The sequence below is a fragment of the Malaclemys terrapin genome, chromosome 1 (genome assembly GCF_027887155.1).
Source record: "Malaclemys terrapin pileata isolate rMalTer1 chromosome 1, rMalTer1.hap1, whole genome shotgun sequence".
Taxonomy (NCBI): domain Eukaryota; kingdom Metazoa; phylum Chordata; order Testudines; family Emydidae; genus Malaclemys; species Malaclemys terrapin.
Window position 1 is genome coordinate 140,042,690 of NC_071505.1, and position 24,387 is coordinate 140,067,076.

Sequence of the window (24,387 nt, forward strand, 5' to 3'; positions counted from 1 at the left end):
ATATTAATTAAAGCTGTCATTAGTGTTCAAACTAGAATTTATTCCTGGATAAATAAGTTGATTAACAAAGTAAAGGTATTCCATAACTTTACTAAATAATTACTAAAAACGTATATAAAGAAAAATAATAAAACATAAAAATCCAAAGTACGTAAATGAGCCGATCATTTAGTTGGTGTAGGTCCTGTTTGAGTAGGGGATTGACCTAGATGACGTCCTGAGGTCTCTTCCAACCCTAATAGTTTATGATTCTAAGTAATCTTGTAGATAAAGGTTAATTCTCTTTTAAAATATGCATGTCTACATTCCTATTAGACAATCCAATAACAATCTGAACCTTTTACCTTCATACACACCTGTCCACAAGCACAACCCTTCATTTTTTCAGTTGAATATAATTTTTATCATCATTTTAAACATTTGTTTCAACACACACCTCCCTAATACAGTTACCATAACTATAAATGTGTTTTCCATAAACTATGAAACAAAATAATGAATGTTGCACAAATAGACCCTCACTACAGCATGTTAGTCTTTCATTTCCGTGTAGTAACAAAAAACTATGCACTATACTTTTCACAGGAATCCTTGTTATAAAACTGAGTTTCTATGTTGTACTAAAGTTATTAGACAAAGTGTTGCAGAAATTCATTACACTGAAAGAAACCAATTGGTGAAGAATTGGCAGGGTGGCCAGATGAACAGTAAAAGTGATACCATTCTTGCAATATTTCCAACCCTTGTTTCTAGATTGACCTGGTTCAAAGAAAATTTGGATCAGACTCTGTGTTTCTCTGAGCCAAACATCTAAACCTTCACCCATCACTAGCTACAGCCGTTGAGCTGGATAAAGGCATCAGGGCCAACTGGGAATGAGTAAGAGTGACCATCACAGCCAGCTACTTGTAGCCAAAGCCCAGCCTGTAACTAATGCTTTTGGATTTGATGATGGAGGATAATTATAATTTTTTTTTGCTGCCACAAAAATGTATTTTGTATAAATTAGTTAGCATTAGGAGTTGTCTCCCTGATTCTTTTGTATTAGATGAAACCATAGCATGTTATTGAGGAAGGATCACTTATTAGGCTCCATTTCTCTCCAGGTAGGATTCCTTATCATTACAAAGCACTAGATGGAGCCTAGAGGGGTTAAAAATGGAATAGGTGCATTATCACTATGTCTGAAACTTAGAACTGTAGATATAGCTGACACCTGCATCTGAACACCCTCAACTTTAGGTAGTTGGCCCGTTGAAGCCAGATCTGGATCTGCATTTTGCAGTTGGTCTCTGTCTCTATAATGGAACAAAACCAAACCCCTGAGCCCAATACCGGTGATGTATTTTATTTTCAAGAGCTATATGAACAATGGACTATAAAATGCCAAGAAATTACCGGCCCGGGGAGCGTGTCCGGGGGGCCTGCTGCGCTCCCGCCGGCGCTCCGGCCAGGGGAGCGGGGCCGCGGGCCGGAGAGCGGCAATATGGAACAAAACCAAACCCCTGAGCCCAATACCTGTGAGCTTTGGGCATGTGTAGGCTCTGAAACCATTTCTACCTCATTTTCTGAAATAGCCTAAATTTCAAATGGACTGTGTCCCCTCGAAGCTAGAAATTGCTGTAGTCTATATCTGCGCTATGGTCCGATCCTGATCCCTTTAAAGTCAATGGCAGAATAGCACTTTTAGCACTTTATTTCTACACCAAATTTTCTCAAATGTTTCAAAGACTCCTGTCCTGACTGAGATTAAGTCCATTAATAGTTTAAATTAGCAGAATAGGCTATTTTTAAATAATTCAAGTATAGATAGTACCTGAAAGAATGTAATAAACAGTTTTTTTTTACTAGGATGGGGAAACTCAAAAAGGCAGAAGAATTTTCCATAAATGAATTAAATTCAGGGATGAAAATGAGTCTATGAAACTTCATTCCAGACAGTAATGATTTCAAAAGCTCTATGTGCCTGGATAGAGAGGCTAATAATACAAGCAACAGCTTACCCATAACTATATTAAAATGGTTCTATAGCTGTGTTTACATCCACATGGACATACATGTATCAGAGGGGTAGCCGTGTTAGTCTGAATCTGTAAAAAGCAACAGAGGGTCCTGTGGCACCTTTGAGACTAACAGAAGTATTGGGAGCATAAGGTTTTGTGGGTAAGAACCTCACTTCTTCAGATGTACATAGACATACATGTTACATATCAAACTCAGACTCCACTACATAGGTGTCTAAGGTGAAACCCCGAGTGTACAGCCAGTAAAATATGCAGTTTGGAAATGCAGTACAATTACAGTCCATGATCCTATAGAAAGTCTTATTGCATGACAGAGAGAGTTTTTCCTGAGAACCAGCAGGGGGTGCTGTTTCCTCCTCAAGGACCTTTCATTGACCCTTTTGACAAAGCTCCGGTGAAGTATTTTATTTTCAAGAGCTATATGAAAAATGGACTATAAAATGCCACGAAATTAGTGGCCCGGGGAGTGGGTCCGGGGAGGGGGGTCCAGAACATGGAAAAGACTTTACAGATGTAATCCATTGTAATTCTGTCCTAAGTAACTATGTAGGTTATAAAACACAATATATCAACTCACTGATATATTGACTGCCACACATGTAATATTGGAGCGCCAGCCATCCGTTTTCTCACATCAGCTTGGATTGTTCAGTCCAGATGAAATTCTCTAGAAGGGGTTAATTGACAGGTTCCCTGATCTTTGTCAATTACTCAAAATGTCTTCTTTGCTTCTCCTCTGTGACTCTCTCTCTCTCTCTCTCTCTCTCTCTAGCAGAGATTGTCTAAGTGTCTGAAGCTACTTCCTCTTCTGTGCTAGGTTAGTTGCAGGGTCATTTTTTGAGCAAATCCTATTAATAGGTAAGCTTCAAAGGAAACAATATATCTCCCCATTCAAGAGGTACTTTTAAATAATTTGAAATTTTTATTCTTTATTCCCTGGGTTTTTCTCTAAAGAGATTAACATATATAATACCCACTCTCAGAAACAATCAGAAACCAAAACAAATGCTGTAACTAACTTCGCTTTCTTTAAGGTGGGAGCATCCCAAGAAAAAGGATCAGAGTCTCACCTAGTCTTAGGCATGGTCTACACTACGAGTTTAGGTCGAATTTAGCAGCATTACATCGAATTAAGCCTGGACACGTCCACACGATGAAGCCCTTTTTTTCGACTTAAAGGGCCCTTTAAACCGGTTTCTTTACTCCACCTCCAACGAGGGGATTAGCGCTGAAATCGGCCTTTGCGGGTCAGATTTGGGGTAGTGTGGACGGAATTCGACATTATTGGCCTCCGGGAGCTATCCCACAGTGCTTCATTGTGATCGCTCTGGACAGCACTCTCAACTCAGATGCACTGGCCAGGTAGACAGGAAAAGCCCCACGAACTTTTGAATTTCATTTCCTGTTTGCCCAGCGTGGAGAGCACAGGTGATCACGCAGAGCTCATCAGCACAGGTAACCATGATGGAGTCCCAGGATCGCAAAAGAGCTCCAACATGGACTGAATGGGAGGTATGGGATCTGCTCGCCACATGGAGAGACGAATCAGTGCTAGCTGAACTCTGTAGCAGTAAACGAAATGGCAAAATATTAGAAAAAGTCTCAAAGGCCATGAAGGACAGAGGCCACAACAGGGATGCACAGCAGTGCTGCATGAAAATTAAAGAGCTAAGGCAAGCCTACCACAAAGCCAGAGAGGCAAACGGAAGGTCCGGGGCAGAGCTGCAAACATGCCGCTTCTACGCGGAGCTGCATGCCATGCTAGGGGGTGCAGCCACCACTACCCCAACCGTGTGCTTTGACTCCATCAGTGGAGAATCACGCAACAGGGAAGCGGGTTCGGGGTACGAGGAAGATGATGATGAAGACAATAAAGATAGCTCACAGCAAGGAAGCGGAGAAACTGATTTCCCCAACAGCCAGGATATGTTTATCACCCTGGACCTGGAACCAGTAACCCCCGAACTCACCCAAGGCGTGCTACCAGACCCTGAGGGCACACAAGGGACCTCTGGTGAGTGTACCTTTGTAAATATTACACATGGTTTAAAAGCAAGCGTGTTTAATGATTAATGATTAATTTGCCCTGGCAATCGCGGCCAGTACAGCTACTGGAAAAGTCTGTTAACGTGTATGGGGATGGAGCAGAAGTGTTCCAGGGACATCTCCAGAAAGCTCTCCTTCATGTACTCCCAAAGCCTTTGCAAAAGGTTTCTGGGGAGGGCTGCCTTATCCCGTCCTCCATGGTAGGACACTTCACCACGCCAGGCCAGTAGCAGGTAGTCTGGAATCATTGCATAACAAAGCATGGCAGCGTATGGTCCCAGTGTTTGCTGGCATGCAGACAACATCCATTCCTTATCTTTCTTTGTTATCCTCAGGAGAGTGATATCATTCACGGTCACCTGGTTGAAAAGGGGCAATTTTATTAAGGGGACATTCAGAGGTGCCCGTTCCTGCTTGGCTGAACAGAAATGTTCCCCGCTGTTAGCCACGCGGTTGGGGGGAGGGGTGAAGTGATCATCCCAGAGAATTGGGTGTGTGTGAGGGGGGTAGTCAGGGTGCTGCATGTTAACCCTGAAACCGCAGACCCTCCTTTTAAATTGCAAACCCATTTTAAATGGCCAACCCAATGGGTGCTTGGTATGGGAAATGAGGGCACTGCTGTTTGAAACCATTCCCACATGTTATGAAGGTTAAAAAAGCCAAAAGACTGTGGCTTACCATGGCTGCCTGCAAGCCGAATTCTGTTGCCTGGCACTGTGTGAGTGATCTCTCACACCAAACCGGCAGGCCCTCAATATAAGAGGAAAAATGCGACCTTGTAACGAAAGCACATGTGCTGTGTAATGTGAACAGCAAAATTTAACGTGAAAGAGTGTACCCATTGTTCTCTAAAATGTATCTTTTTTAACCACCTCTCCCTTCTCCTCCACCAGCTGCAAATGTTTCTCCTTCGGAGAGGCTAGTGAAGTTTAGAAGGAGAAAACGGCGGACTCGGGATGATATGTTCTCGGAGCTCCAGATGTCCTCCCACGCTGACAGAGCACAGCAGAATGTGTGGAGGCAGTCAATGTCAGAGTGCAAAAAAGCACAATATGAACGAGAGGAGAGTTGGCAGGCTGAATCGCGGGCTGAAGAGAGCAAGTGGCAGGCTGAAGAGGATAGGTGGCGTCAGCTTGCTGACAGAAGGCAAGAGTCGATGCTCCAGTTGCTGGAGCATCAAACTGAAATGCTCCAGCATATGATTGAGCTGCAGGAAAGGCAGCAGGAGCAGAGACCGCCACTACAGCCCCTGTGTAACCAACAGCCCTCCTTCCCAAGTTCCATAGCCTCCTCACCTAGACGCCCAAGAACATGGTGGGGGGGCCTCCAGCCACCCAGCCACTCCACCTCAGAGGATTGCCCAAGCATCAGAAGGCTGGCCTTCAATAAGTGTTAACGTTTTAAAGTTTTAAACTGCAGTGTGTCCTTTCCATTCCCTCCTTCCCCACCCCTCCCAGGCTAACTTGGCAGTTATCCCCCAAGTTGTGTGATGAATTAATAAAGAATGCATGAATGTGAAGTAACAATGACTTTATTGCCTCTGCAAGTGGTGCTCGAAGGGGGGAGGGGAGGGTGGTTAGTTTACAGGGAAGTACAGTGAACAGGGAGGGGAGGGTTCATCAAGGAGAAACAAACAGAAGTTTCACACCGTAGCCTGGCCAGTCACAAAACTGGTTTTCAAAGCTTCTCTGATGTGCATCGCACCCTGCTGTACTCTTCTAACCGCCCTGGTGTCTGGCTGCACGTAATCAGCGGCCAGGCGATTTGCCTCAACCTCCCACCCCACCATAAATGTCTCCCCTTACTCTCACAGATATTGTGGAGCGCACAGCAAGCAACAATAACAATTGCAATATTGGCTTCGCTGAAGTCTATCCAAGTCAGTAAACTGCGCCAGCGCGCTTTTAAATGTCCAAATGCACACTCTACCACTATTCGGCACTTGCTCAGCCTATAGTTGAACAGGTCCTGACTACTGTCCAGGCTGCCTGTGTACGGCTTCATGAGCCATTGCATTAAGGGGTAGGCTGGGTCCCCAAGGCTAACGATACACATTTCAACATTCCCAATGGTTATTTTCTGATCTGGGAAGAAAGTCCCTTCCTCCAGCTTTTGAAACAGACCAGAGTTCCTGAAGACGCAAGCATCATGTACCTTTCCCGGCCATCCCACATTGTTGTTAGTAAAATGTCCCTTGTGATCAACCAGGGCTTGCAGCAGCATTGAAAAGTACCCCTTGCGGTGTATGTACTCGGTGGCTTGGTGCTCCGGTGCCAAGATAGGGATATGGGTTCTGTCTATCGCCCCACTACAGTTTGGGAATCCCATTGCAGCAAAGCCATCCACTATGACCTGCACATTTCCCAGAGTCACTACCCTTGATATCAACAGGTCTTTGATTGTGTTGGCTACTTGGATCACAGCAGCCGCCACAGTAGATTTGCCCACTCCAAATTGATTCCCCACTGACCGGTAGCTGTCTGGCATTGCAAGCTTCCACAGGGCTATCGTCACTCACTTCTCAACTGTGAGGGCTGCTCTCATCCTGGTATTCTGGCACTTCAGGGCAGGGGAAAGCAAGTCACAAAGTTCCATGAAAGTATCCTTATGCATACGAAAGTTTCGCAGCCACTGGGAATCGTCCCACACCTGCAACACGATGTGGTCCCACCAGTCTGTGCTTGTTTCCTGGGCCCAGAATTGGCGTTCTACAGCATGAAACTGCCCCAGTAACACCATGATTCACACATTGCTGGGGCCTGTACTTTGTGAGAGGTCTATGTCCATGTCAATTTCCTCATCAGTCTCGTCGCCGCGCTGCAATCACTGCAATCGCTGCAATCGCCTCCTCACCTGGTTTTGCTTTGGCATGTTCTGGCTCTGCATATACTCCAGGACAATGTGCGTGGTGTTCATAGTGCTCATAATTGCTGCGGTGATCTGAGCGGGCTCCATGATCCCAGTGCTATGGCGTCTGGGCTGAAAAAAGGTGCAAAACTATTGTCTGAGGGAGGGGCGAGTGACGACATGGCTTACAGGGAATTAAACTCAACAAAGGTGGCTGTGCATCAGGGAGAAACACAAAGAACTGTCACACAGAATGGCCCCCCCAAAGATTGAACTCAAAACCCTGGGTTTAGCAGGCCCTTGATTTCATGGAGGAAGGGGGAAGCAAATGAATACATAACAAATCTGGTCCTTCTATCTTTTACATCTTAGGCTGGCAGCAGACGGTGCAGCATGACTGATAGCCATCGGCATCTTCTGGGTGCTTGGCAGAAGATGCTGTATTACGATTGCTAGCCATCATCATCAAGACGGTTCAATAGGACTGCCGGCAGGACTGAGTCTCCAGGAGACAAAACATGTTTGCCCAGTGCCTCTGACCAAACTCACTGAGGAATACAACGATGATGGATACCGATCGTAATACACCATCCACTGCCAAAAGGCAAGGAGCTGCTGCTGTATAGCAATGCATCCCCACGTCTGCCAGCACCCAGATAGCCGATGATGGCTACCAGTCATACTGCACCGTCTACTGCCAAAAGGCAATTAGCTGCTGCTGTGTAGCAATGCAGTACCACATTTGCCGGCACCCAGATGACATATGGTGACGGTGAGCTGAGCTGAGCGGGCTCCATGCTTGTCGTGGTATGTTGTCTGCACAGGTAACCCAGGTAAAAAGGTGAGAATCGATTGTCTGCTGTTGCTCTGACGGAGGGGGAGGGCCCTGACGACATGTACCCAAAACCCCCTGCGACACTGTTTTTGCATCATCAGGCATTGGGATCTCAACCCAGAATTCCAATGGGCAGCGGAGACTGTGCAAACTGTGGGATAGCTACCCACAGTGCAATGCTCCGGAAGTCAACGTTAGCCTCGGTACTGTGGACGTGGTCCGCTGACTTAATGCACTTAGAGCATTTTATGTGGGGACACACACAATCGACTGTATAAAACTGATTTCTATAAAACCGGCTTCTATAAATTCGACCTAATTTCGTAGTGTAGACATACCCTTAGATTAACACAAACACACTCTACCACTTTAATTATGTTGCTGTAGTTTAATTATATTGGTATAATGTGGACACAGTTATACAAGTATAAAAGTGCTTATACTGGTATAACATACTGCTGTACAGGAAGTGGAATATAACCGTAAGGGCTAGTCTACATGGGAAAATTGACCAGAATAGTGATTGCAGAATAATCTTTTACAGAATAGCTATTCTGGAAATGTTTCATGCATGGGACAAGGATAATTACTCTGCTTTGGAAGTGCACTAATTATTCTGGAATAAAAATAATTGTTATCTAGAATACAGTGTCCACTTGAGAAGCTATTGAGAATGCCTTCTTCTGCAATGGCTATTATGGTCAACTTCCCTGTTTAGACAAGCTGTAAGACACCTTCATACCAATTGTGATGGGATGTACATTTTGACATTTTCAGAATGAAAACTTTTGATTTTTCTTTTTGAAATGATTTTGTTTTGAACTTTATTTTATATTAAAATTATAAAAGAACATGAAAATAAATGTATAGATTGGCCTGAAACTATTTCTTATTCAAAATTTCATTTCACAAATAATTTTGAAATTTTGACTTTTCAACCTCATTTTGGCTGATTTTTTTTTTTTTATTTCAACCATTGATCACTACCCAGGCTTAACGGGTAGTGATCAATGGTTCCATGTCCAGTTGGCAGCTGGTATCAAGTGGAGTGCCCCAAGGACATGTGCTGGGGCCGGTTTTGTTCAATAACTTCATTAATGATCTGGAGGATGGCGTGGACTGCACCCTCAGCAAGTTTGCCGATGATACTAAACTGGGAGGAGAGGGTAGAGATAGACTAAAGAGGGACCTAGACAAATTAGAGGATTGGGCCAAAAGAAATCTGATGAGGTTCAACAAGGACAAGTGCAGAGTTCTGCAATTAGGATGGAAGACTCCCATGCACTGCTACAGACTAGGGACCAAATAGCTAGGCAACAGTTCTGCAGAAAAGGACCTAGGGGTCACAGTGGAAGAGAAGCTGGATATGAGTCAACAGTGTGCCCTTGTTAGAGCATCATTCTTCGGATGCCGAAGAAGTGGGCTGTAGTCCACGAAAGCTTATGCTCTAATAAATTTGTTAGTCTCTAAGGTGCCACAAGTACTCCTGTTCTTCTTTTTGCATGATGAGAGTGTGAGAGAAGCCTGGGTCTGAGGGGAAACTGTGGGGATGTGGGGACTGGGATGCTGTTCTCACCATCTCTCTGTGTGCGGGGCTTGTAATGTCTGGACAGTTCAGAATGCCCACCGAAATTGTGAACTCTCCAGGCTGTTTAAGTGATACAGACTTCCTCTGAAAAGTACCTTTGAATCTGCTGATGAAAAGAGCCATGTAATAGCTAGATATTATTATTGTTATTGTTATTATTATTTTATTATTATAATAACATCAGGAATTCATGGACTATTGTGAAGCTTCTAATATCTGCAGGCTGCATGTTAGTTAACTGGGTGGGTTTGTAGGAACTGGGTTTTGGAGGGAGCTGGCTTCTTCAGATTTTTTCATCTCATAGAAGGAATGATTTTTGTATTTACTGATGGATACTAGCAGCAGCAATGGAGTTGACTTCTTAGAAGGTGAATTTAGAAGCGAGGGAGGTGATGTAGAAGGATAATAACCTCCACAGCACTAACATTCTGCACATACAAACCACAATACTAAGCTGTACAATAGTAGAGCTTTTGTGTGGTTTATTTTAATACTCAGTACCTGCCACAAGGTCTGCTGTAAGGAGCCTTTCTCAACTAGACCACTAGTAACATCCTCCTACCTCTTAGTCTCCCCCATTCTCTAAGATACTCCCATAGATATATATCCTGACAACAAAAGTTAGAAGAATTTTCAAAAATGCAATATATAACTGATGTTATGACTGTTCCATCGATCTGAAATGACATGCTCCAGTCACCTGAAAGTCTCCAAAATAAATTATCCTCTGGCCAAGGATCCCTCATGGGAACTTTTAAGTCCAAGGCACCTTTTTTGAGAAATATCAGGGGGGTCAAAATTGGCCTTTCAGCAGTAACATAGTGGCAACCTTTTACCAACATGGCTATAGTAACACTGCAAACAACCTTTACTATGGACAAAAGTTCATTTCTCCATAATTATAGGCATAACAAGTAGCAACAACTATAGTGAAGGATGCCTAACACTTTCCATTGTAAGACCCTGTTTTCAGTTGCTTCTAACTTTGCCAAACTGTAAATGTTTGGCCTGAAATTTTCCATGCCAGATGTTTGCCTCAGGCTGAATCTGTTTGAAATTTTCAGTTAAAACAATTTCTGAGATTGAAATTAGGGAGAAATATGTAGTTGCCCATCTTAAAAAAATCCATTGAGCCATTTCATTGAGAAGTTCTAGAGCCTCCATTCTTTGCAGAAGGGACTTGAATTTTGGTAGGGATGTCACCTTGTTGCAGTGGTGTGCCTTTTGCTTTCCAGGTGATCATTCACCCAAATTTGGCAAAGATGTAAGCATCTGAAAAAAAAATCTGTTTGCGCATGTTTAGTAGAGATATCTTAAAGTTTGACTGCTAAATTCTTAGACGATTCCATCTGCACTGAGCATTCTCTATCCTGGGACTCCAAGGTCTGAACAGGATCTTCCCTGGAATTGCTCCTTTTGGCATCCAGGAGCTACTCTGTCTGCTTCTGCAGAACTCAGAGCAGGGAGCCTGTCTTTCCTGTGCACTCAATGCTCCCCCTGCTGGCACCTAGGAAGGGGCATAGAAGGAGGACGGAACTTTGCTTGACTGCAAAGGGATGAGGAGCCAGGGTGGGGAGAGGGAGCATAGACAAAATATGATAGGTAACAATGCAGTTGTGGTCTGGTGAATTGTGAGGATTAGAAAATTAAAAAGTAGGAGCTTGGTTCATAAACAGGAACACTTAGACCTGATTTGGATTTGATGTGATGCAGTATGAATGTCATGGATAATTCAGACCAATAGGGAGAAACAGAATAAATACATTGTGTGACGGGTTGGATCACAGAAACCCCCTTGGGAGCTGCCACCTGATGTGCAAAGACTACCCCTGCTTCTGTTTTCCCTGCCAGCTCAGGACTCCAGCACCCTGTCTTGCTGAGCCAGACACTCCCGTCTGGCTCCAGACAGAGACCCAGGGTCTGAATCACTTGTCCCAAAGCTGCAAGTTTACCTGAAAACAGCTCACAGTAGTGTGCTTATCTTTAGCACTCAGATGCCCAACTCCCAATGGGGTCTAAACTCAGATAAATCCGTTTTACCCTGCATAAAGCTTATGCAGGGCAAACTCATAAATTGTTCGCCCTCTATAACACTGATAGAGAGATATGCACAGTTGTTTGCTCCCTCAGGTATTAATACATACTCTCAGTAAATTACTAAATAAAAAGTGATTTTATTAAATACAGACAGTAGGATTTAAGTGGTTCAAAGTAGTAACAGACAGAACAAAGTAAGTCACCAACCAAAATAAAATAAAATGCGCAAATCTATGTCTAATCAAACTAAATACAGATAATTTCCTCACCAGTTCCAGAGCACTCCCTTTTACAGGCTAATCTCCTTTTAGTCTGGGTCCAGCAATCACTCACACCCCCTGTAGTTACTGTCCTTTGTTTCAGTCTCCTTCAAGTATCCTGGGGGGTGGGTGGGGGTGGAGAGGCTCCTTCTTTAGGCAGCTGAAGACAAAATGGAGGGGTCTCCCATGGGTTTAAATAGACTCTCTCTTGTGGGTGGAGACCCCCACCCCTCCTACCTCCTATGCAAAGTCCAGCTCCAAGATGGAGTTCTGGAGTCACCTGGGCAAGTCACATGTCCCTGCATGACTCAGTCTTTACAGGCCGAAGCCATTGTCCACATGGTATCTTGCATGTCTCCAGGAAGACTTCTTATGTGGATTGAAGCATTCCAAGATGCATTGTTCTCCAACTGTTTCCTGATCAGGTACTTAACCTGGCGAATTCCTTCCTAAAGAAGCTGACCAAATGCCTCCCAAAGCTTACTTAGAAACCAAGCAAGCATACAGCCCATATTCTTAACCTTAAGTAGAAAATGATATATATATGTACAAATAGGATGAATAGATATAGTAGACCATAACCTTTACGGAGATATGTTACATGGCACAGGCAGCACAAAACATATTCCAGTTATGTCATACATACATTTATAAGCACCCCCTCCCCATAAAGCCTTATGGGGTGCACTGTCACACACTGTTTAAACACCTTCCGTTCCTGCCCCCCCCCCCCCGCCCATTCTGGAGGACTCCTGGCCAACTTAACAGCACAATACATATGCTAACAAACTTTAATAAAGCATTTGTTTATGTTTGTTAGAATATGTATTGTGCTGTTAAAGCCATTTAAAGAATGAATGCCCTTTAAGGAGCAGAGCACAGCCCCACCCCCCCCTTCGGGGGGGCACTAGCCCCAAGTCTTTCCGGTACCCCATACCTGTTAAAAATCTCTTACTGGTACTGCAGTAAGAGGGTACCACCCTACTTGCACTACTGCTTTTATTTACAGTAGCACTATACTGGAACTGTTGAATACTGCTGAACTGAAAAATGGATAATGGTTGGAAAAATTATATTACCCCTGGGGGAATTCTGTGCCACTGCACATGCACAGAATTTATGTCCCCTGCAGATTTCTTTGCTTCCCTGCAGAAAAATGACCTTCTAATGGGGGAGCAAAGGGAAGCTACAAGAGGGATCATGAGACCCTCCCCAGCAGTATGTTTCAGTTGCCAGGGCAGCCGGCAGAGAGGTAAATCACTGTGGGGCAGGAGGCAGGACTGGGGAAGACCTGGCTGGTGGCTCCTACCCTGCGCCAGGCTCAGCTGCTAGTCCCGGCTGGGCTGGGGAGGACAGGAATTCCTCTTCCCCAGCACGTCATCCAGGGCTGGGTGAGACCCACCCCCTGATTTCTCTCCCAGCTGCAGGAAGCTCTACAAACAACGCCGCCCGCACTTCCTGCACCCATTACTCCTCAGCTGCAGGGGGAGGGATTTCTGTACAGGAAGATGCTGCCCCATCTGCCCAACCCCTGTGCATCCAGACCCCCTTATACCCAGACCCTGCGGCCGAGCTTGAACCCCCCCATTCAGAACCCCCTCCTGATGATCCCCATTCCCCCTGCAACTGGACCACCCCGACAAGTCACCCACACCTGTATCCCCACCCCACCCCACCGAGCCCCAACCAGCTGCACCTGTATCCCCACCCCACTGAGCCCCACTCTCCCATCATCTGAACTCCCCACTGAGACGCACCACACACAGACCCCCCGCTGAGCACTATCCCCCCTACACCCAGACACCCCCCACCGCTGAGCCCCAACCACATTCACATGAACCCCCCTGCAGAGTCCCATTACCATTGCACCCAGAACCCCGCAACAAGCCCCTGTGCATCCAGATCCCCTCTGCACCTGGATCATTCACTGAGCTGCTCACACCCAGATTTGCCCACACAGAACCCTCTCAACTGACACCTGGATCTCGCCCCATTAAGCCCCTCCACAATTGGATCCTGTCTTGCTCAGCCTGCCTGCCCACACAGAGGGGCAGGGCCCTGGGGTGTTTCTGGGGCAGGCTGGGTCCTTGCGCTTTGTCAGGGTTGGTGCAGTCTCACTGCTGAGTCCATGTCCCGGAAGGGGAGCTGCACAATGATCTCCCACCTCTGTGCAGCCAGTGCACCCCCTGCCATGCTGAAGCCTCCACATTTATTTGACAAATAAAATTTGCAGAATTTTGTAGAATTTTAAAATATTGTGTGCAGAATTTTATTTTATTTTTTTTGGCACAGAATGCCCTGAGGAATATTATATATACCTGGATATAGTGACTTTTAATCAAAGTGCCTCCTCTACTCTGTCTATTGCAGCAGGATGCTGTTATATCAGTATGAGTGCACCTATTCACACAGCCCTGAATGTGAACCTCAGATTCTGATATACCAATGATAAGAGAGAAAACTAGATTTCAAACTCCTGCAATAATAATAATCATTATATATTATATTGTTATAAAGTCAGTGGCTCTCTAACTGAACTTATTGACTGTGCAGCAAGATCAGATGCAGAGTGGTGCTGGGGAACTGTTTTGCCGCCCCCAATAAGGTTAGTTTATGTGGTGCTGGGGACTTAGTTTTGCCACCCCCAATAAGGTTAATGCATAAGGGAAATGCATTAGGTATGCACCGGTGCTGAGGGGTTGTTACTGCCTCATAGTGTATTGAGTCCGGACATAAGGTACAGATGCATCGTGGTATTTAGGCCTGGTCTACACTAGGCGTTTATGTCGAAGTTAGCGCCGTTACATCGAATTAACCCTGCACCCGTCCACACCGCGAAGGTATTTAGTTCGACATAGAGGTCTCTTTAATTCGACTTCTGTACTCCTCCCCGACGAGGGGAGTAGCGCTAAATTCGACATGGCCATGTCGAATTAGGCTAGGTGTGGATGGAAATCGACGCTAATAGCTCCGGGAGCTATCCCACAGTGCACCACTCTGTTGACGCTCTGGACAGCAGTACGAGCTCGGATGCTCTGAACTGCCACACAGGAAAAGCCCCGGGAAAATTTGAATTTGAATTCCTTTTCCTGTCTGGCCAGTTTGAATCTCATTTCCTGTCTGGACATCGTGGCGAGCTCAGCAGCACTGGCAACGATGCAGAGCTCTCCAGCAGTGATGGCCGTGCAATCTCAGAATAGAAAGAGGGCCCCAGCATGGACTGATCGGGAAGTCTTGGATCTCATCGCTGTGTGGGGCGATGAGTCCGTGCTTTCCGAGCTGCGATCCAAAAGACGGAATGCAAAGATCTACGAGAAGATCTCTAAAGACATGGCAGAGAGAGGATACAGCCGGGATGTAACGCAGTGCCGCGTGAAAATCAAGGAGCTGAGACAAGGCTACCAGAAGACCAAAGAGGCAAACGGACGCTCCGGATCCCATCCCCAGACATCCCGTTTCTACGAGGCACTGCATTCCATCCTCGGTGCGGCCGCCACCACTACCCCACCAGTGACCGTGGACTCTGAGGATGGGATAGTGTCCACGGCTGGATCCTCGGACATGTTAGCGGACGGGGAAGATGAGGAAGGAGATGAGGAGGACGAGGCAGTCGACAGCGCTCACAACGCTGATTTCCCCGACAGCCAGGATCTCTTCATCACCCTTACAGAGATCCCCTACCAACCCTCCCCAGCCGTTACCCCGGACACAGAATCTGGGGAAGGATCAGCCAGTAAGTGTTGTAAAAATCTAAACATTTATTTGTAACAGAACAGGAATATTAACAATTTAAAAAATGGGTTTCTCATGATTAGTTTGATTAGCTTAACGGTTCAGTCATGGGCAGTGCAACTATTGAAAAAAAATCTAGCAATGTCCGGTTTTGCATGATTGTCCTGCCCAAGCCGCTCTACTGGTTAGTCACTGCTACAGCAGCTACAGTAAAATGCGGTCTATATGTCCGGGGATGGAGCAGAAATCCTCCTGTGACATCTCGAGGAAGCTCTCCTGGAGGTAATTGGAAATCCGCTGCATTAGGTTCTTGGGGAGAGCGGCCTTATTGGGTCCTCCGTAGTAGGACACGTTGCCACGCCACGAGACTATCAAGTACTCTGGAATCATTGCTCTGCACAGCATGGCGGCATACGGCCCTGGTCTTTGCAGGCTTTCCCGGAGCATTCTCTCTTTCTCGCTGTCAGAGATCCTCATGAGGGTGATGTCGCTCATGATGACCTGCTTTGAATAAGGTAGGGGAATGTTAGTGTTGGGACTGCTTTGCCGTTCCTTTACAGAACTGTAACCGCTGGTTTGCAGCCACGCGGTGGAGGCGGGAGAGGGGCAGCCGAAAGGGATCGTTCCCGGGGACAGCCGCGAGGGTGTGGGACAGGAGCAGACTTCCTGCTTGCCGAATTGCTGGCAGCAGGGACCGACATTGATTTCAATGTGAAATGAGGCCATTGCTAATATTAAAGTTTTAAGCTGCCACAAGTCTACGGCTTACCATGTCTGCCTGCAACAGAAATTCCGTTCTCCTGAGAGGCTTCTCAAATGTGCTGTAGAAGACCCCAGGCACTGAATGCGAAGGCCGAGAATTCGACCTTGTGCTGAGTGCGCATGTGATAGGTGCTGTGCATGGTCTTGTTAACAGAGAAAGACTATGTTCTTTGTTCACAACTACATTTATCTTTCTGAGGAATTCACTCCCTTTTTCCCATTCCCACAGCCCCATCTGCGACTGTCTCACAACCTAGCCTGTCATCACACTCCCAGAGGCTAGCGCGGATTAGGCATAAGAAGAAGAGGACACGGGAGGACATGTTCTCGGAGCTTATAGCCTGCTCCAGAGCCCAGGCAGCACAGCAGACCCAGTGGCGGGAGAACTTGACCCGAATGCACCAAGCCAACATGGATCGGGAGGAGAGGTGGCGTCAGGAAGACCAGCAGGCGACTCAAACCCTGCTTGGACTAATGAGGGAGCAAACGGACACGCTCCGGCGCCTTGTGGATGTTCTGCAGGAACGGAGGCAGGAGGACAGAGCCCCGCTGCAGTCCATCTCTAACCGCCCTCCCCCGCCACCAAGTCCCATACTCCCCTCACCCAAAGTGCACAGAAGGAGAGGCGGCAGAGTCCCTGCTAACTCTCACTCCACCCCTGCAGAGAGCTCGAGCAGCAGAAGGCTCTCATTCCCCAAAATTTGACAAGTTCTTTCCTTCCCGCCTGACACAAGCCCCCGTCCAAGTTTCACTTTCCCAGTTCCATGTTTGGTTGATAATAAAAAATACGTTTCTGTTAACTACTGTTTCCATCATGTTCTTTTGGAGGAGGGGGGGATAGGGGGTTGGTAATTCGACAGGACAGTCACCTTTGGCAGGGTATATAGTCGGGGGCAGGCACAGCAGCAGGGCACATACATAGTGCAGTGATGCAGTGACTAGTTACCCTGGTTAGTCTGGGAGGTTGTTTTCATGTTATGTGGTGGGGGGTGGGTTGCTCTGTGACTTTGTGGCAGGGGAGGGCAGTTACAGATCTTAAGCGGCGGTCCTTAGGCAGGATCACAGAGCCACACAGCAGGGGATCTGTAACCGTCCTCCCCCTGCCACAAAGTCACATAGACCCCCCCATACACACAGTCCCTATCAGGAGGGGTGACAGGCTCCGTTGAAACAACCATCCCACCGCAGCGGAGCCTGTCAATCCTTGAGTTTAGAAGCTGCATTCGCGCCACTACAGTACACCCGCTCCGCACCACAGTCTGCGTCCCAGTTTTAAAAAATTCCCGCGAATACAGTATTAAAGAAAACGGTGTGCTTTAACAAAGTAGAACTATTTTTATTTTGAAACGTGTGTTGGAAGTGGGGTGAAGGGGGTATGTAACTGGATAGGATAGTCAACATTAACTGGGCAAAGAAACGGGGGCAGGTTTAGCTTCTCAATACACAAACTTTAAAGTCACAGGTTACCCTGCTCACTCAGGAACTTTGCTTTCAAAGCCTTCCGGATGCACAGCGCTTCCCGCTGGTCTCTTCTAATCGCCCGGCTGTCTGGCTGTGAGTAATCAGCAGCCAGGCTATTTTCCTCAACCTCCCACCCCGCCATAAAGGTCTCCCCCTTGCTCTCACAGAGATTGTGGAGCACACAGCAAGCTGCAATAACAATGGGGATATTGGTTTCGCTGAGATCACAGCGAGTCAGTAAGCTTCTCCATCTCCCCTTGAGACGGCCAAAAGCACACTCCACCACCATTCTGCACTTGCTCAGCCGGTAGTTGAAGAGTTCTTTTTCAGTGTCCAGGGCGCCAGTATAGGGCTTCATGAGCCAGGGCATTAGCGGGTAGGCTGGGTCCCCGAGGATGACTATAGGCATCTCCACATCCCCAAGAGTTATTTTGTGGTCCGGGAAGTAAACTGCAGCCGTCTAAACAGACCAGAGTTCCTGAAAACACGAGCGTCATGAACCTTGCCCGGCCATCCCACGTAGATGTTGGTAAAACGTCCCCTGTGGTCCACCAGTGCTTGCAGCACCATGGAAAAGTAGCCCTTTCTGTTAATGTACTGGCTGGCCTGGTGTTCCGGTGCCAGGATAGGGATGTGAGTTCCATCTATGGCCCCACCGCAGTTTGGGAATCCCATCGCTGCGAAGCCATCTATGATCGCCTCCACGTTTCCCAGGGTCACTACCTTTGGCAGCAGTACATCAACGATTGCCTTGGCTACTTGCATCACAACAACCCCCACGGTAGATTTGCCCACCCCAAACTGGTTCGCGACTGACCGGTAGCTGTCTGGCGTTGCAAGCTTCCACAGGGCTATGGCCACTCGCTTCTGGACAGTCAGGGCTGCTCGCATCCGGGTGTCATTGCGCTTCAGGGCAGGGGACAGCAACTCACAAAGTTCCAGGAAAGTTCCCTTCCGCATGCGAAAGTTTCGCAGCCACTGGGATTCATCCCAGACCTGCAGCACTATGCGGTCCCACCACTCAGTGCTTGTTTCCCGTGCCCAGAATCGCCGTTCCACGGCATCAACATGACCCATTGCCACCATGATGTTCTCGGCGCTGGGTCCCCTGCTTTCTGAGAGGTCTGTGCTACTCTCAGACTTCAGGCCATCACCGCGTTGACGTAGCCTCCTCGCCTGACTTTTCTGCATCTGCCTCAGGGAAAGGTGTATGATAAGTTGCGAGGCGTTGAGAGCGGCCACAACTGCAGTGATGGTTGCAGCAGGCTCCATGCTCGCAGTGCTGTGGCGTCCGCGCTGTCACTGACTAGAAAAGTGTGCAAACTGATTTCCCGCCGGCGCTTTCAGGGAGGGAGGGCGGGAGTGATGGACGGATGACGACAGTTACCCAAAAGCACCCTCGACACATTTTTTTTACCCAGAAGGCATTTGCGGCTCCACCCAGAATTCCAATGGGCAGCGGGGACTCCGGGAACTGTGGGATAGCTGACCACAGTGCACCACTTCCAATGTCGACGCTTTCCCCGTTAGTGTGGACTCACAAAGTCGAATTACTGTCCTTAGTGTGGACACACACGTTCGACTTTGCAATATCGATTCCAAAAATTCGATTTAAGTAAAATCGAACTACTCTCGTAGTGTAGACAAGGCCTTAGAAATAGATGCCTTGGTGTGTGTGTGTATACACTAGTGTGAATGAAAGTTACCAGAAGACGCCCAGAGTATTCTGCAAAGTCATTTGGCTCGTGACCAGAACCATTCTAATGCAAGCCCGGTAACTAGAGGATCTATAGAAGATCCGTCCCATGGTGGGCTGACTCGGCCTGGCATCATCCGGCGAGGAAGCTACCTGTGTCTAGGAGTGTGTGAACCCATCTTCCCTCCCCCTTTTCCTCTCTGTGTGAGCCGCTGACAGTCTGATCATCACACTGGATGCAAGGAGAGTGAGTGGTGCCGTCTCTCTGAGACTAGTCGACGCTCTTTGCTGAAGGGAGGTGTAGGAGGGTTGTGGCCATCCTCGTTAGCAGGGCCGGCTTTAGCAAGAGCGGGGCCCGATTCCTGGGGGCGGGGCTTGCTGCAAGCCCCGCCCCCAGGACCCGAGCCGCGCCGCGGGGGGGGGGGGAACGGGACAGGGGGACCCGAGCCCTGCCGCGCTGCGGGGGGGACGGGGGGACCCGAGCCCCGCCGCGCCGCGGGGGGGGGCCGGGACGGGGACGACCCGAGCCGCGCCTCGCCGCGGGGGGGGGCCGGGACGGGGACGACCCGAGCCGCGCCACGCCGCGGGGGGGGGGGGGGCCGGGACGGGGACGACCCGAGCCCTGCCGCGCTGCGGGGGGGACGGGGGGACCCGAGCCCCGCCGCGCCGCAGGAGGGGGACGGGGACGGGGGGACCCGAGCCGCGCCGCGGGGGGGGGACGGGACGGGGACGACCCGAGCCCCGCCGCGCCGCGGGGGGGGGCCGGGACGGGGACGACCCGAGCCGCGCCGCGCCGCGGGGGGGGGGCCGGGACGGGGACGACCCGAGCCGCGCCGCGCCGCGGGGGGGGGGGTCCGGGACGGGGACGACCCGAGCCGCGCCACGCCACGGGGGGAGGACGGGGGGACCCAAGCCGCGCCATGGGGGCTGCGCTGGGGGGGGGGAATCCGAGCCGCGGGGACCGGGCCGGGCCGGAGGCGGGCCCCGGGGGCCGGGCTGGAGCCAAGCCGGGCCAGAGCCGCTGGGGCCTGCGGGAACGGGCCGCGCCTCCCCGGAGCCCTTCTCCCGCCCCCACCCCAGCTTACCTCGTGCTGCCGGCCGGCCCGCCCCTGCTTAGTCTCAGACTTCCCGCGAATCTCTGATTCGTGGGAAGCAGGGGAGGGGGCGGGGCGTGCAGGGGAGGGGAGGAGGGGGAAGTGAGCTGGGGGCGGGGCGGACAGCTGCAGCGCGGGGCCCTCTTGGCGCGGGGCCCAATTCAGCCGAATCGGCTGAATCGGCCTAAAGCCGGCCCTGCTCGTTAGCCTCTCCTGTGTGAGTACCCTGTAGGGAGAGATCCTTAGTTTATGAGCGGACAGGGCATCCTCCCTGTGTGTGTGATTGGAAAGTGGGTGGGGGACAGTCTAAGCATTCCCTCTCACCCCCTAAGGGTACCCCAGCTTATTTTATGTACGTACATTATGGTCCTAAAACCTGCAGGTATTTAGAAATTGGAATCTTTACACGCGTGAAAATCCATCTAAACAATGCGCACTAGAAGGTACCTTCAATCTAGATAAGATCATACATCTCAGAGGAGCTTTTAATCACCAAAAACTTCTGACACACAATGGGAGCAATTTGTCTATTGAGGAAAGGAACGGGTTAATTTGAAATTCAGCTTGGCCCAGAGATAAAGAGAAAGTTGCTCTGCGTTCAAGGTCAAAAATCAATGCAGACCATGCTAAGTACAAAGAAAAACTGCTTTTGGCCCCAGCTGGCTATGAAAAAATATAGACAGAGGCAAACCAGAGGCAATACAAGTTACAGGACTGAGATTACATTTGCAAAGCTTAACTGTCCAGTGAGATCTAACAGTCAGCCTTTGCGACCCTGGAGCCAGCGTGGTTTGGGGACGCTGAAGAAGCCACTGGCAGCCAGCTTGGACTGGAATATCTGAAGAGACTCCCCAGGAGACCCCAGGGTGTAAAAGAACAGCCTGCCCAAGAGTGGAAGCAAGTTGGAGATTCTGGACAAGCTGTATACAGGATAATCTCCCGTCCACCTCTCCCCCTTCCCTGGACATTATACACAGATGTGGCCAGACTGGACATACATGAGTATGAAAGTGGCTTAGAGCTTGGGGCATTAATGTTTTTTTCCCTGAGTGGTGTGGGAGCATTTCCAACACTCTCTGTTGTTGGTTTATTATTTTATTAATGAAGCTTTAAAATTCAGTCATAATGCACATCATCTATTTGTTTTGCCCTTGTTATTTTATGTTTGCTTTGCTTGGTATTGTTGGTGTTATATGTTGAGAATTGCATGTTTAAAAGTGTGCCCACTCTCAGCCGCAGTAAGTCTGAGAACTGGAGAGGAGTTTAGCATTCCTTTCTCCACTCCGGTTGACCAGGAAGGGTGTCAGGTGGATCTACCCCAGTCGTAGCAGGACTGGGCAATAGAGAAGTTGGAGAAAAGGGAAGAATTGTGTATCTGATAACTAGAATTGAGCAATTAAGAGCATAGATCATGAACCAGGCAGCAACTCAAACCTACGCCCAGGGCAAGTTGCAAGCCTTGAGACAGGACTTCCAGGCAGAAAAGGAAGCACTGGCTAAGCAAGTACCGGTCCTTCAGGGACTTGTCAAAATTTAATCATTTGTGCTCAGCATATGCTGTAAGAGTAGTGTGTTTGCCACAAGAGAAAATTGAATAGTTAAACGCCAATGGGCCATGTGTTTTGCCCAGGTGGCAAGCCTCACTCAAGGGAGTTTTCGGGTAGCCTTGTGAGTAAGAATGTTTAAGGGAAGAGACCAGGAAGGGTGGAGGGCTAGTTGAGAAGCCCACCCTCCTAGCTAAATTGGTAGTGGAACAAGCCGGTGCACATGGAAGGGACGGTTCAGTGAGAAAAGCAGGATCGGGCCCAAGCAGGCAGGCAACAGATAGAGTATTTGGAAAACATGTTGGAAACTTTGAGGGCATAATGGAAGGGAAAGATTAAGTAAGTATAAGCATGGGGATTTCAAATCCCCAGGGCAATAATTGGTATGGTAAAATCTGAGTTGATTGGGTGTCTTTGGGAGACAAGCAAGTGATCTAAGAAAAGAGAGTGAGAAGTTAACTCTGTAGTTGCTAGAGGGAATCAAGCAGTGAAACTTGGTAAGAACGTCTGTAAGTAATCCAGGCAAGAGGTTATTTAAGTGGAATTATTCAACTATGAATAAGTTAGTCGAATTTGCTGAAGAACACTCCTGCTGTGTACAATCTGTATTTTATAAGTTTGAGATGAATTGGTATTCTTTTAAAGTTGCAAAACCGAGAATACTTTTGCCAGACACAGGAAACTAGTGTTGTTTAAGGTATTTAACATTTAATCCTTAAGGTGACTTAATGCTTTACAAGATTTAAAATGTTTTAACTAAAGAACAAAGGTTGTGGCTGCAGCAGGGTAGTCAAAGCCAGGAGAATAAAAATTTGAATTTGTTTTTGGGAAACAAAATAGCAGATGAAAGATCTGGAAGAGAGAAAGAAGGACAGTGCCCTTGGATCTGTATGGTCAAGCTGTCTTACTAGGGGTGCATGGAGATTTTGTAAGCACAAAAGAAACAGTTACACCTTGCGTAGAAATTGATGTGGCTAGTGTTGTGGAAATTGAATTCTGGAGAGGATGTGTATTTTCCCCAGAACATGTGAAGCGTATATTGTAGCAGAGGTAAAAGAAATGCAAACCTACCAAAATAGGTTGTGTTGTCTTTTTCAGATCACTGTGTGTTTGAAAACAGGAGTTAAAAGTTAATTGTGTCCCTTTTTAAGTAAGAATCTTTAATCTGTGGATAGCTTTGGATCCAGAAGCAAGCCAGAAAGCATCTGTACTAATGCAAATTATCTAACTGATAAGGTAGAAGCCACTGAAACCTGGGCTGCCTATGAAACAAATATAAGGAAATATGGGCAATTCCTCTGTTTTGCCTGAAATCAACAAGAGTATGTGTATATAAAGGAAATATTTTAAGCAATGACTGACTGCCCAGAAGGGGTAGAGCTCTGTTCTTTTGTCTTTCAGATCATCAGAGAAAACGGATGCCAGCTGAACAGCATTCAATGTACCATGCATTTACTGGCACAATAGGAATTATTTTTGTGTTCTGTGTCCTGTCTTGTGGTGTTTGTCTTGTGGCCAGAATTGTTGTGTTTAATATTTTCATAAGACAGTCTAGTTCAAAATTAAATAGAAGGGTTAAATCAAAAAAGCAGATACTTGTTTTATTCAACTTGGAATACAAAGTGTTTGGATAAATCAGGAAAATGTGATATACTAAAGTCTAATACATTTGCTTAACTAAGAGAAAGAAACTTCATTGGCCAGATCTTTTAATTGAAAAAATTGTTGTTAAAATTTGCATACCAACAGTCTTTGGAAGCAAGGACATGAAAGGTTAACCCACTCCCCATATTGCACATGGGATCCTTCTGGCTACCTCAGATTTATAGCCAGAGGGCTGGGGAGAGAGGAAAGCTATTGGATACCTGAGGTTGTACTGAGTGGACTCCTCAAAAGTGGGTGTGCTTGTCCTGGTTTGTTGCTCCAAAGCTCTGTAATAAAGTTATTTTACTGAAAGGGTATATGTGGCATACATTGAATAATAAGACTAATGTACTGTATAATGGCAATGTGTATGTGTTCATTGTTGAGAAAAGGTGTATGAGTGAAGAGTGGAAGTTTCCTTTGTAGGATAAAAGAAGCCAAGAAGGGGAGAAGGAAAAAGAACAGAACGAGTTAACTGGAAAAAAAATAGCTAGCAAGCTCAGTCCAAAGATAAGACGCTGGCCCCATTCAAGGACACTGCTACAGCTAAGACTTGGCTGACAACCAAGAAATGGGGGGGCTTGAATGTGCCCAAGCAGCTGTAAAATCTGAAAAACACTGCCAGGCATTAATGAAATGTGTTAGGTTTCTTTTCTCACAGGTAAAGAAATGCTACCCAAAGACCCTAGCAGCCCTGCCATTCATTGAACCCAGGAGACTGAGTCTACATAAAGTCCATCAACGAAAGTCTGCTTTGGCTCCATGCTGGAAAGGCCCTTTCCAAGTCCTGTTAGCCACCAACACTGCTGTGAAGTGC